Genomic DNA, 12,992 nt, shown 5'->3' with positions numbered 1-12,992 from the left:
TCTTGTGAGAAAATGCAAGATGTAGTCACTGAATCCCTCCAGTTGCGTTTTGTGCAGTAAATCCCCAGCAAGGCCTGTCAGAGCCATGCAACACCGCCTCTCTATATGTCGATCAAAAGGTACCTTACACTAGGAAATTGTAGACAAACTCTACGTTGTTCGAAAGCTGCTGAATAGGTCTACAACATGCAAAACAAGCAAGTCTTTAGACTCAAGTCTTGTGGAGAAAATGCAAGATGTAGTCACTGAATCCCTCCAGTTGTGTTTTGTGCAGTAAATCCCATAGCAAGGCCTGTCAGAGCCATGCAACACCGCCTCTCTATATGTCGATCAAAAGGTACCTTACACTAGGAAATTGTAGACAAACTCTACGTTGTTCGAAAGCTGCTGAATAGGTCTACAACATGCAAAAACAAGCAAGTCTTTAGACTCAAGTCTTGTGGAGAAAATGCAAGATGTAGTCACTGAATCCCTCCAGTTGTGTTTTGTGCAGTCAAATCCCATAGCAAGGCCTGTCAGAGCCATGCAACACCGCCTCTCTATATGTCGATCAAAAGGTACCTTACACTAGGAAATTGTAGACAAACTCTACGTTGTTCGAAAGCTGCTGAATAGGTCTACAACATGCAAAAACAAGCAAGTCTTTAGACTCAAGTCTTGTGGAGAAAATGCAAGATGTAGTCACTGAATCCCTCCAGTTGCGTTTTGTGCAGCAAATCCATAGCAAGGCCTGTCAGAGCCATGCAACACCGCCTCTCTATATGTCGATCAAAAGGTACCTTAACTAGGAAAATGTAGACAAACTCTACGTTGTTCGAAAGCTGCTGAATAGGTCTACAACATGCAAAAACAAGCAAGTCTTTAGACTCAAGTCTTGTGGAGAAAATGCAAGATGTAGTCACTGAATCCTCCAGTTGCGTTTTGTGCAGTAAATCCCATAGCAAGGCCTGTCAGAGCCATGCAACACCGCCTCTCTATATGTCGATCAAAAGGTACCTTACACTAGGAAATTGTAGACAAACTCTACGTTGTTCGAAAGCTGCTGAATAGGTCTACAACATGCAAAAACAAGCAAGTCTTTAGACTCAAGTCTTGTGGAGAAAATGCAAGATGTAGTCACTGAATCCCTCCAGTTGCGTTTTGTGCAGCAAATCCCATAGCAAGGCCTGTCAGAGCCATGCAACACCGCCTCCTCTATATGTCGATCAAAAGGTACCTTACACTAGGAAAATGTAGACAAACTCTACGTTGTTCGAAAGCTGCTGAATAGGTCTACAACATGCAAAAACAAGCAAGTCTTTAGACTCAAGTCTTGTGGAGAAAATGCAAGATGTAGTCACTGAATCCCTCCAGTTGCGTTTTGTGCAGTAAATCCCATAGCAAGGCCTGTCAGAGCCATGCAACACCGCCTCTCTATATGTCGATCAAAAGGTACCTTACACTAGGAAATTGTAGACAAACTCTACGTTGTTCGAAAGCTGCTGAATAGGTCTACAACATGCAAAAAAAGCAAGTCTTTAGACTCAAGTCTTGTGGAGAAAATGCAAGATGTAGTCACTGAATCCTCCAGTTGTGTTTTTGTGCAGCAAATCCCATAGCAAGGCCTGTCAGAGCCATGCAACACCGCCTCTCTATATGTCGATCAAAAGGTACCTTACACTAGGAAAATGTAGACAAACTCTACGTTGTTCGAAAGCTGCTGAATAGGTCTACAACATGCAAAAACAAGCAAGTCTTTAGACTCAAGTCTTGTGGAGAAAATGCAAGATGTAGTCACTGAATCCCTCCAGTTGCGTTTTGTGCAGTAAATGCCATAGCAAGGCCTGTCAGAGCCATGCAACATCGCCTCTCTATATGTCGATCAAAAGGTACCTTACACTAGGAAATTGTAGACAAACTCTACGTTGTTCGAAAGCTGCTGAATAGGTCTACAACATGCAAAAACAAGCAAGTCTTTAGACTCAAGTCTTGTGGAGAAAATGCAAGATGTAGTCACTGAATCCCTCCAGTTGCGTTTTGTGCAGTAAATCCATAGCAAGGCCTGTCAGAGCCATGCAACACGCCTCTCTATATGTCGATCAAAAGGTACCTTACACTAGGAAATTGTAGACAAACTCTACGTTGTTCGAAAGCTGCTGAATAGGTCTACAACATGCAAAAAAAGCAAGTCTTTAGACTCAAGTCTTGTGGAGAAAATGCAAGATGTAGTCACTGAATCCCTCCAGTTGCGTTTTGTGCAGCAAATCCCATAGCAAGGCCTGTCAGAGCCATGCAACACCGCCTCTCTATATGTCGATCAAAAGGTACCTTACACTAGGAAATGTAGACAAACTCTACGTTGTTCGAAAGCTGCTGAATAGGTCTACAACATGCAAAAAAAGCAAGTCTTTAGACTCAAGTCTTGTGGAGAAAATGCAAGATGTAGTCACTGAATCCCTCCAGTTGCGTTTTGTGCAGTAAATCCCATAGCAAGGCCTGTCAGAGCCATGCAACACCGCCTCTCTATATGTCGATCAAAAGGTACCTTACACTAGGAAATTGTAGACAAACTCTACGTTGTTCGAAAGCTGCTGAATAGGTCTACAACATGCAAAAACAAGCAAGTCTTTAGACTCAAGTCTTGTGGAGAAAATGCAAGATGTAGTCACTGAATCCCTCCAGTTGTGTTTTGTGCAGCAAATCCCATAGCAAGGCCTGTCAGAGCCATGCAACCCGCCTCTCTATATGTCGATCAAAAGGTACCTTAAACTAGGAAAATGTAGACAAACTCTACGTTGTTCGAAAGCTGCTGAATAGGTCTACAACATGCAAAAACAAGCAAGTCTTTAGACTCAAGTCTTGTGGAGAAAATGCAAGATGTAGTCACTGAATCCCTCCAGTTGTGTTTTGTGCAGCAAATCCATAGCAAGGCCTGTCAGAGCCATGCAACACCGCCTCTCTATATGTCGATCAAAAGGTACCTTACACTAGGAAATTGTAGACAAACTCTACGTTGTTCGAAAGCTGCTGAATAGGTCTACAACATGCAAAAACAAGCAAGTCTTTAGACTCAAGTCTTGTGGAGAAAATGCAAGATGTAGTCACTGAATCCCTCCAGTTTGTTTTGTGCAGCAAATCCCATAGCAAGGCCTGTCAGAGCCATGCAACACCGCCTCTCTATATGTCGATCAAAAGGTACCTTACACTAGGAAAATGTAGACAAACTCTACGTTGTTCGAAAGCTGCTGAATAGGTCTACAACATGCAAAAACAAGCAAGTCTTTAGACTCAAGTCTTGTGGAGAAAATGCAAGATGTAGTCACTGAATCCCTCCAGTTGCGTTTTGTGCAGTAAATCCCATAGCAAGGCCTGTCAGAGCCATGCAACATCGCCTCTCTATATGTCGATCAAAAGGTACCTTACACTAGGAAATTGTAGACAAACTCTACGTTGTTCGAAAGCTGCTGAATAGGTCTACAACATGCAAAAACAAGCAAGTCTTTAGACTCAAGTCTTGTGGAGAAAATGCAAGATGTAGTCACTGAATCCCTCCAGTTGCGTTTTGTGCAGCAAATCCCATAGCAAGGCCTGTCAGAGCCATGCAACATCGCCTCTCTATATGTCGATCAAAAGGTACCTTACACTAGGAAATTGTAGACAAACTCTACGTTGTTCGAAAGCTGCTGAATAGGTCTACAACATGCAAAAACAAGCAAGTCTTTAGACTCAAGTCTTGTGGAGAAAATGCAAGATGTAGTCACTGAATCCCTCCAGTTGCGTTTTGTGCAGTAAATGCCATAGCAAGGCCTGTCAGAGCCATGCAACACGCCTCTCTATATGTCGATCAAAAGGTACCTTAAACTAGGAAATTGTAGACAAACTCTACGTTGTTCGAAAGCTGCTGAATAGGTCTACAACATGCAAAAACAAGCAAGTCTTTAGACTCAAGTCTTGTGGAGAAAATGCAAGATGTAGTCACTGAATCCCTCCAGTTGTGTTTTGTGCAGCAAATCCCATAGCAAGGCCTGTCAGAGCCATGCAACACCGCCTCTCTATATGTCGATCAAAAGGTACCTTAAACTAGGAAATTGTAGACAAACTCTACGTTGTTCGAAAGCTGCTGAATAGGTCTACAACATGCAAAAACAAGCAAGTCTTTAGACTCAAGTCTTGTGGAGAAAATGCAAGATGTAGTCACTGAATCCCTCCAGTTGCGTTTTGTGCAGCAAATCCATAGCAAGGCCTGTCAGAGCCATGCAACACCGCCTCTCTATATGTCGATCAAAAGGTACCTTAAACTAGGAAATGTAGACAAACTCTACGTTGTTCGAAAGCTGCTGAATAGGTCTACAACATGCAAAAACAAGCAAGTCTTTAGACTCAAGTCTTGTGGAGAAAATGCAAGATGTAGTCACTGAATCCCTCCAGTTGCGTTTTGTGCAGTAAATCCCATAGCAAGGCCTGTCAGAGCCATGCAACACCGCTCTCTATATGTCGATCAAAAGGTACCTTACACTAGGAAATTGTAGACAAACTCTACGTTGTTCGAAAGCTGCTGAATAGGTCTACAACATGCAAAAACAAGCAAGTCTTTAGACTCAAGTCTTGTGGAGAAAATGCAAGATGTAGTCACTGAATCCCTCCAGTTGTGTTTTGTGCAGTAAATCCCATAGCAAGGCCTGTCAGAGCCATGCAACACCGCCTCTCTATATGTCGATCAAAGGTACCTTACACTAGGAAATTGTAGACAAACTCTACGTTGTTCGAAAGCTGCTGAATAGGTCTACAACATGCAAAAACAAGCAAGTCTTTAGACTCAAGTCTTGTGGAGAAAATGCAAGATGTAGTCACTGAATCCCTCCAGTTGCGTTTTGTGCAGTAAATCCCATAGCAAGGCCTGTCAGAGCCATGCAACACCGCCTCTCTATATGTCGATCAAAAGGTACCTTACACTAGGAAATTGTAGACAAACTCTACGTTGTTCGAAAGCTGCTGAATAGGTCTACAACATGCAAAACAAGCAAGTCTTTAGACTCAAGTCTTGTGGAGAAAATGCAAGATGTAGTCACTGAATCCCTCCAGTTGTGTTTTGTGCAGTAAATCCCATAGCAAGGCCTGTCAGAGCCATGCAACATCGCCTCTCTATATGTCGATCAAAAGGTACCTTACACTAGGAAATTGTAGACAAACTCTACGTTGTTCGAAAGCTGCTGAATAGGTCTACAACATGCAAAAACAAGCAAGTCTTTAGACTCAAGTCTTGTGGAGAAAATGCAAGATGTAGTCACTGAATCCCTCCAGTTGTGTTTTGTGCAGCAAATCCCATAGCAAGGCCTGTCAGAGCCATGCAACACCGCCTCTCTATATGTCGATCAAAAGGTACCTTAAACTAGGAAATGTAGACAAACTCTACGTTGTTCGAAAGCTGCTGAATAGGTCTACAACATGCAAAAACAAGCAAGTCTTTAGACTCAAGTCTTGTGGAGAAAATGCAAGATGTAGTCACTGAATCCCTCCAGTTGCGTTTTGTGCAGTAAATCCCATAGCAAGGCCTGTCAGAGCCATGCAACACCGCCTCTCTATATGTCGATCAAAAGGTACCTTACACTAGGAATTGTAGACAAACTCTACGTTGTTCGAAAGCTGCTGAATAGGTCTACAACATGCAAAACAAGCAAGTCTTTAGACTCAAGTCTTGTGGAGAAAATGCAAGATGTAGTCACTGAATCCCTCCAGTTGCGTTTTGTGCAGCAAATCCCATAGCAAGGCCTGTCAGAGCCATGCAACACCGCCTCTCTATATGTCGATCAAAAGGTACCTTACACTAGGAAATTGTAGACAAACTCTACGTTGTTCGAAAGCTGCTGAATAGGTCTACAACATGCAAAAACAAGCAAGTCTTTAGACTCAAGTCTTGTGGAGAAAATGCAAGATGTAGTCACTGAATCCCTCCAGTTGCGTTTTGTGCAGTAAATCCATAGCAAGGCCTGTCAGAGCCATGCAACACCGCCTCTCTATATGTCGATCAAAAGGTACCTTACACTAGGAATTGTAGACAAACTCTACGTTGTTCGAAAGCTGCTGAATAGGTCTACAACATGCAAAAACAAGCAAGTCTTTAGACTCAAGTCTTGTGGAGAAATGCAAGATGTAGTCACTGAATCCCTCCAGTTGCGTTTTGTGCAGTAAATGCCATAGCAAGGCCTGTCAGAGCCATGCAACATCGCCTCTCTATATGTCGATCAAAAGGTACCTTACACTAGGAAATTGTAGACAAACTCTACGTTGTTCGAAAGCTGCTGAATAGGTCTACAACATGCAAAAACAAGCAAGTCTTTAGACTCAAGTCTTGTGGAGAAAATGCAAGATGTAGTCACTGAATCCCTCCAGTTGTGTTTTGTGCAGTAAATCCCATAGCAAGGCCTGTCAGAGCCATGCAACACCGCCTCTCTATATGTCGATCAAAAGGTACCTTAAACTAGGAAATTGTAGACAAACTCTACGTTGTTCGAAAGCTGCTGAATAGGTCTACAACATGCAAAAACAAGCAAGTCTTTAGACTCAAGTCTTGTGAGAAAATGCAAGATGTAGTCACTGAATCCCTCCAGTTGCGTTTTGTGCAGTAAATCCATAGCAAGGCCTGTCAGAGCCATGCAACACCGCCTCTCTATATGTCGATCAAAAGGTACCTTACACTAGGAAATTGTAGACAAACTCTACGTTGTTCGAAAGCTGCTGAATAGGTCTACAACATGCAAAAACAAGCAAGTCTTTAGACTCAAGTCTTGTGGAGAAAATGCAAGATGTAGTCACTGAATCCCTCCAGTTGTGTTTTGTGCAGCAAATCCATAGCAAGGCCTGTCAGAGCCATGCAACACCGCCTCTCTATATGTCGATCAAAAGGTACCTTACACTAGGAAATTGTAGACAAACTCTACGTTGTTCGAAAGCTGCTGAATAGGTCTACAACATGCAAAAACAAGCAAGTCTTTAGACTCAAGTCTTGTGGAGAAAATGCAAGATGTAGTCACTGAATCCCTCCAGTTGCGTTTTGTGCAGTAAATCCCATAGCAAGGCCTGTCAGAGCCATGCAACACCGCCTCTCTATATGTCGATCAAAAGGTACCTTACACTAGGAAATGTAGACAAACTCTACGTTGTTCGAAAGCTGCTGAATAGGTCTACAACATGCAAAAAAAGCAAGTCTTTAGACTCAAGTCTTGTGGAGAAAATGCAAGATGTAGTCACTGAATCCCTCCAGTTGCGTTTTGTGCAGTAAATCCCATAGCAAGGCCTGTCAGAGCCATGCAACACCGCCTCTCTATATGTCGATCAAAAGGTACCTTACACTAGGAAATTGTAGACAAACTCTACGTTGTTCGAAAGCTGCTGAATAGGTCTACAACATGCAAAAACAAGCAAGTCTTTAGACTCAAGTCTTGTGGAGAAAATGCAAGATGTAGTCACTGAATCCCTCCAGTTGCGTTTTGTGCAGTAAATCCCATAGCAAGGCCTGTCAGAGCCATGCAACATCGCCTCTCTATATGTCGATCAAAAGGTACCTTACACTAGGAAATTGTAGACAAACTCTACGTTGTTCGAAAGCTGCTGAATAGGTCTACAACATGCAAAAACAAGCAAGTCTTTAGACTCAAGTCTTGTGGAGAAAATGCAAGATGTAGTCACTGAATCCCTCCAGTTGCGTTTTGTGCAGCAAATCCCATAGCAAGGCCTGTCAGAGCCATGCAACACGCCTCTCTATATGTCGATCAAAAGGTACCTTACACTAGGAAATTGTAGACAAACTCTACGTTGTTCGAAAGCTGCTGAATAGGTCTACAACATGCAAAAACAAGCAAGTCTTTAGACTCAAGTCTTGTGGAGAAAATGCAAGATGTAGTCACTGAATCCCTCCAGTTGTGTTTTGTGCAGCAAATCCCATAGCAAGGCCTGTCAGAGCCATGCAACACCGCCTCTCTATATGTCGATCAAAAGGTACCTTACACTAGGAAATTGTAGACAAACTCTACGTTGTTCGAAAGCTGCTGAATAGGTCTACAACATGCAAAAACAAGCAAGTCTTTAGACTCAAGTCTTGTGGAGAAAATGCAAGATGTAGTCACTGAATCCCTCCAGTTGCGTTTTGTGCAGTAAATCCCATAGCAAGGCCTGTCAGAGCCATGCAACACCGCCTCTCTATATGTCGATCAAAAGGTACCTTACACTAGGAAATTGTAGACAAACTCTACGTTGTTCGAAAGCTGCTGAATAGGTCTACAACATGCAAAAACAAGCAAGTCTTTAGACTCAAGTCTTGTGGAGAAAATGCAAGATGTAGTCACTGAATCCCTCCAGTTGCGTTTTGTGCAGCAAATCCCATAGCAAGGCCTGTCAGAGCCATGCAACACCGCCTCTCTATATGTCGATCAAAAGGTACCTTACACTAGGAAATGTAGACAAACTCTACGTTGTTCGAAAGCTGCTGAATAGGTCTACAACATGCAAAAACAAGCAAGTCTTTAGACTCAAGTCTTGTGGAGAAAATGCAAGATGTAGTCACTGAATCCCTCCAGTTGCGTTTTGTGCAGTAAATCCCATAGCAAGGCCTGTCAGAGCCATGCAACACCGCCTCTCTATATGTCGATCAAAAGGTACCTTACACTAGGAAATTGTAGACAAACTCTACGTTGTTCGAAAGCTGCTGAATAGGTCTACAACATGCAAAAACAAGCAAGTCTTTAGACTCAAGTCTTGTGGAGAAAATGCAAGATGTAGTCACTGAATCCCTCCAGTTGCGTTTTGTGCAGCAAATCCCATAGCAAGGCCTGTCAGAGCCATGCAACACCGCCTCTCTATATGTCGATCAAAAGGTACCTTACACTAGGAAATTGTAGACAAACTCTACGTTGTTCGAAAGCTGCTGAATAGGTCTACAACATGCAAAAACAAGCAAGTCTTTAGACTCAAGTCTTGTGGAGAAAATGCAAGATGTAGTCACTGAATCCCTCCAGTTGCGTTTTGTGCAGTAAATGCCATAGCAAGGCCTGTCAGAGCCATGCAACACGCCTCTCTATATGTCGATCAAAAGGTACCTTACACTAGGAAATTGTAGACAAACTCTACGTTGTTCGAAAGCTGCTGAATAGGTCTACAACATGCAAAAACAAGCAAGTCTTTAGACTCAAGTCTTGTGGAGAAAATGCAAGATGTAGTCACTGAATCCCTCCAGTTGTGTTTTGTGCAGCAAATCCCATAGCAAGGCCTGTCAGAGCCATGCAACACCGCCTCTCTATATGTCGATCAAAAGGTACCTTAAACTAGGAAAATGTAGACAAACTCTACGTTGTTCGAAAGCTGCTGAATAGGTCTACAACATGCAAAAACAAGCAAGTCTTTAGACTCAAGTCTTGTGGAGAAAATGCAAGATGTAGTCACTGAATCCCTCCAGTTGTGTTTTGTGCAGTAAATCCCATAGCAAGGCCTGTCAGAGCCATGCAACACCGCCTCTCTATATGTCGATCAAAAGGTACCTTACACTAGGAAATTGTAGACAAACTCTACGTTGTTCGAAAGCTGCTGAATAGGTCTACAACATGCAAAAACAAGCAAGTCTTTAGACTCAAGTCTTGTGGAGAAAATGCAAGATGTAGTCACTGAATCCCTCCAGTTGTGTTTTGTGCAGCAAATCCCATAGCAAGGCCTGTCAGAGCCATGCAACACCGCCTCTCTATATGTCGATCAAAAGGTACCTTACACTAGGAAATTGTAGACAAACTCTACGTTGTTCGAAAGCTGCTGAATAGGTCTACACATGCAAAAACAAGCAAGTCTTTAGACTCAAGTCTTGTGGAGAAAATGCAAGATGTAGTCACTGAATCCCTCCAGTTGCGTTTTGTGCAGTAAATCCCATAGCAAGGCCTGTCAGAGCCATGCAACACCGCCTCTCTATATGTCGATCAAAAGGTACCTTACACTAGGAAATTGTAGACAAACTCTACGTTGTTCGAAAGCTGCTGAATAGGTCTACAACATGCAAAAACAAGCAAGTCTTTAGACTCAAGTCTTGTGGAGAAAATGCAAGATGTAGTCACTGAATCCCTCCAGTTGCGTTTTGTGCAGTAAATCCCATAGCAAGGCCTGTCAGAGCCATGCAACACCGCCTCTCTATATGTCGATCAAAAGGTACCTTACACTAGGAAATTGTAGACAAACTCTACGTTGTTCGAAAGCTGCTGAATAGGTCTACAACATGCAAAAACAAGCAAGTCTTTAGACTCAAGTCTTGTGGAGAAAATGCAAGATGTAGTCACTGAATCCCTCCAGTTGCGTTTTGTGCAGCAAATCCCATAGCAAGGCCTGTCAGAGCCATGCAACACCGCCTCTCTATATGTCGATCAAAAGGTACCTTACACTAGGAAATTGTAGACAAACTCTACGTTGTTCGAAAGCTGCTGAATAGGTCTACAACATGCAAAAACAAGCAAGTCTTTAGACTCAAGTCTTGTGGAGAAAATGCAAGATGTAGTCACTGAATCCCTCCAGTTGTGTTTTGTGCAGCAAATCCCATAGCAAGGCCTGTCAGAGCCATGCAACACCGCCTCTCTATATGTCGATCAAAAGGTACCTTAAACTAGGAAATTGTAGACAAACTCTACGTTGTTCGAAAGCTGCTGAATAGGTCTACAACATGCAAAAACAAGCAAGTCTTTAGACTCAAGTCTTGTGGAGAAAATGCAAGATGTAGTCACTGAATCCCTCCAGTTGCGTTTTGTGCAGCAAATCCCATAGCAAGGCCTGTCAGAGCCATGCAACACCGCCTCTCTATATGTCGATCAAAAGGTACCTTACACTAGGAAATTGTAGACAAACTCTACGTTGTTCGAAAGCTGCTGAATAGGTCTACAACATGCAAAAACAAGCAAGTCTTTAGACTCAAGTCTTGTGGAGAAAATGCAAGATGTAGTCACTGAATCCCTCCAGTTGCGTTTTGTGCAGTAAATCCCATAGCAAGGCCTGTCAGAGCCATGCAACACCGCCTCTCTATATGTCGATCAAAAGGTACCTTACACTAGGAAATTGTAGACAAACTCTACGTTGTTCGAAAGCTGCTGAATAGGTCTACAACATGCAAAAACAAGCAAGTCTTTAGACTCAAGTCTTGTGGAGAAAATGCAAGATGTAGTCACTGAATCCCTCCAGTTGCGTTTTGTGCAGTAAATCCCATAGCAAGGCCTGTCAGAGCCATGCAACACCGCCTCTCTATATGTCGATCAAAAGGTACCTTACACTAGGAAATTGTAGACAAACTCTACGTTGTTCGAAAGCTGCTGAATAGGTCTACAACATGCAAAAACAAGCAAGTCTTTAGACTCAAGTCTTGTGGAGAAAATGCAAGATGTAGTCACTGAATCCCTCCAGTTGTGTTTTGTGCAGTAAATCCCATAGCAAGGCCTGTCAGAGCCATGCAACACCGCCTCTCTATATGTCGATCAAAAGGTACCTTACACTAGGAAATTGTAGACAAACTCTACGTTGTTCGAAAGCTGCTGAATAGGTCTACAACATGCAAAAACAAGCAAGTCTTTAGACTCAAGTCTTGTGGAGAAAATGCAAGATGTAGTCACTGAATCCCTCCAGTTGTGTTTTGTGCAGTAAATCCCATAGCAAGGCCTGTCAGAGCCATGCAACACCGCCTCTCTATATGTCGATCAAAAGGTACCTTACACTAGGAAATTGTAGACAAACTCTACGTTGTTCGAAAGCTGCTGAATAGGTCTACAACATGCAAAAACAAGCAAGTCTTTAGACTCAAGTCTTGTGGAGAAAATGCAAGATGTAGTCACTGAATCCCTCCAGTTGCGTTTTGTGCAGCAAATCCCATAGCAAGGCCTGTCAGAGCCATGCAACATCGCCTCTCTATATGTCGATCAAAAGGTACCTTACACTAGGAAATTGTAGACAAACTCTACGTTGTTCGAAAGCTGCTGAATAGGTCTACAACATGCAAAAACAAGCAAGTCTTTAGACTCAAGTCTTGTGAGAAAATGCAAGATGTAGTCACTGAATCCCTCCAGTTGCGTTTTGTGCAGTAAATCCCATAGCAAGGCCTGTCAGAGCCATGCAACACCGCCTCTCTATATGTCGATCAAAAGGTACCTTACACTAGGAAATTGTAGACAAACTCTACGTTGTTCGAAAGCTGCTGAATAGGTCTACAACATGCAAAAACAAGCAAGTCTTTAGACTCAAGTCTTGTGGAGAAAATGCAAGATGTAGTCACTGAATCCCTCCAGTTGCGTTTTGTGCAGTAAATCCCATAGCAAGGCCTGTCAGAGCCATGCAACACGCCTCTCTATATGTCGATCAAAAGGTACCTTACACTAGGAAATGTAGACAAACTCTACGTTGTTCGAAAGCTGCTGAATAGGTCTACAACATGCAAAAACAAGCAAGTCTTTAGACTCAAGTCTTGTGGAGAAAATGCAAGATGTAGTCACTGAATCCCTCCAGTTGCGTTTTGTGCAGCAAATCCATAGCAAGGCCTGTCAGAGCCATGCAACACCGCCTCTCTATATGTCGATCAAAAGGTACCTTACACTAGGAAATTGTAGACAAACTCTACGTTGTTCGAAAGCTGCTGAATAGGTCTACAACATGCAAAAACAAGCAAGTCTTTAGACTCAAGTCTTGTGGAGAAAATGCAAGATGTAGTCACTGAATCCCTCCAGTTGCGTTTTGTGCAGTAAATCCATAGCAAGGCCTGTCAGAGCCATGCAACACCGCCTCTCTATATGTCGATCAAAAGGTACCTTACACTAGGAAATTGTAGACAAACTCTACGTTGTTCGAAAGCTGCTGAATAGGTCTACAACATGCAAAAACAAGCAAGTCTTTAGACTCAAGTCTTGTGGAGAAAATGCAAGATGTAGTCACTGAATCCCTCCAGTTGTGTTTTGTGCAGCAAATCCCATAGCAAGGCCTGTCAGAGCCATGCAACACCGCCTCTCTATATG

Source organism: Patiria miniata, unplaced genomic scaffold (genome assembly GCF_015706575.1).
Source record: "Patiria miniata isolate m_02_andy unplaced genomic scaffold, ASM1570657v1 HiC_scaffold_4, whole genome shotgun sequence".
Taxonomy (NCBI): Eukaryota; Metazoa; Echinodermata; class Asteroidea; order Valvatida; family Asterinidae; genus Patiria; species Patiria miniata.
This window is presented reverse-complemented; position numbering follows the sequence as displayed.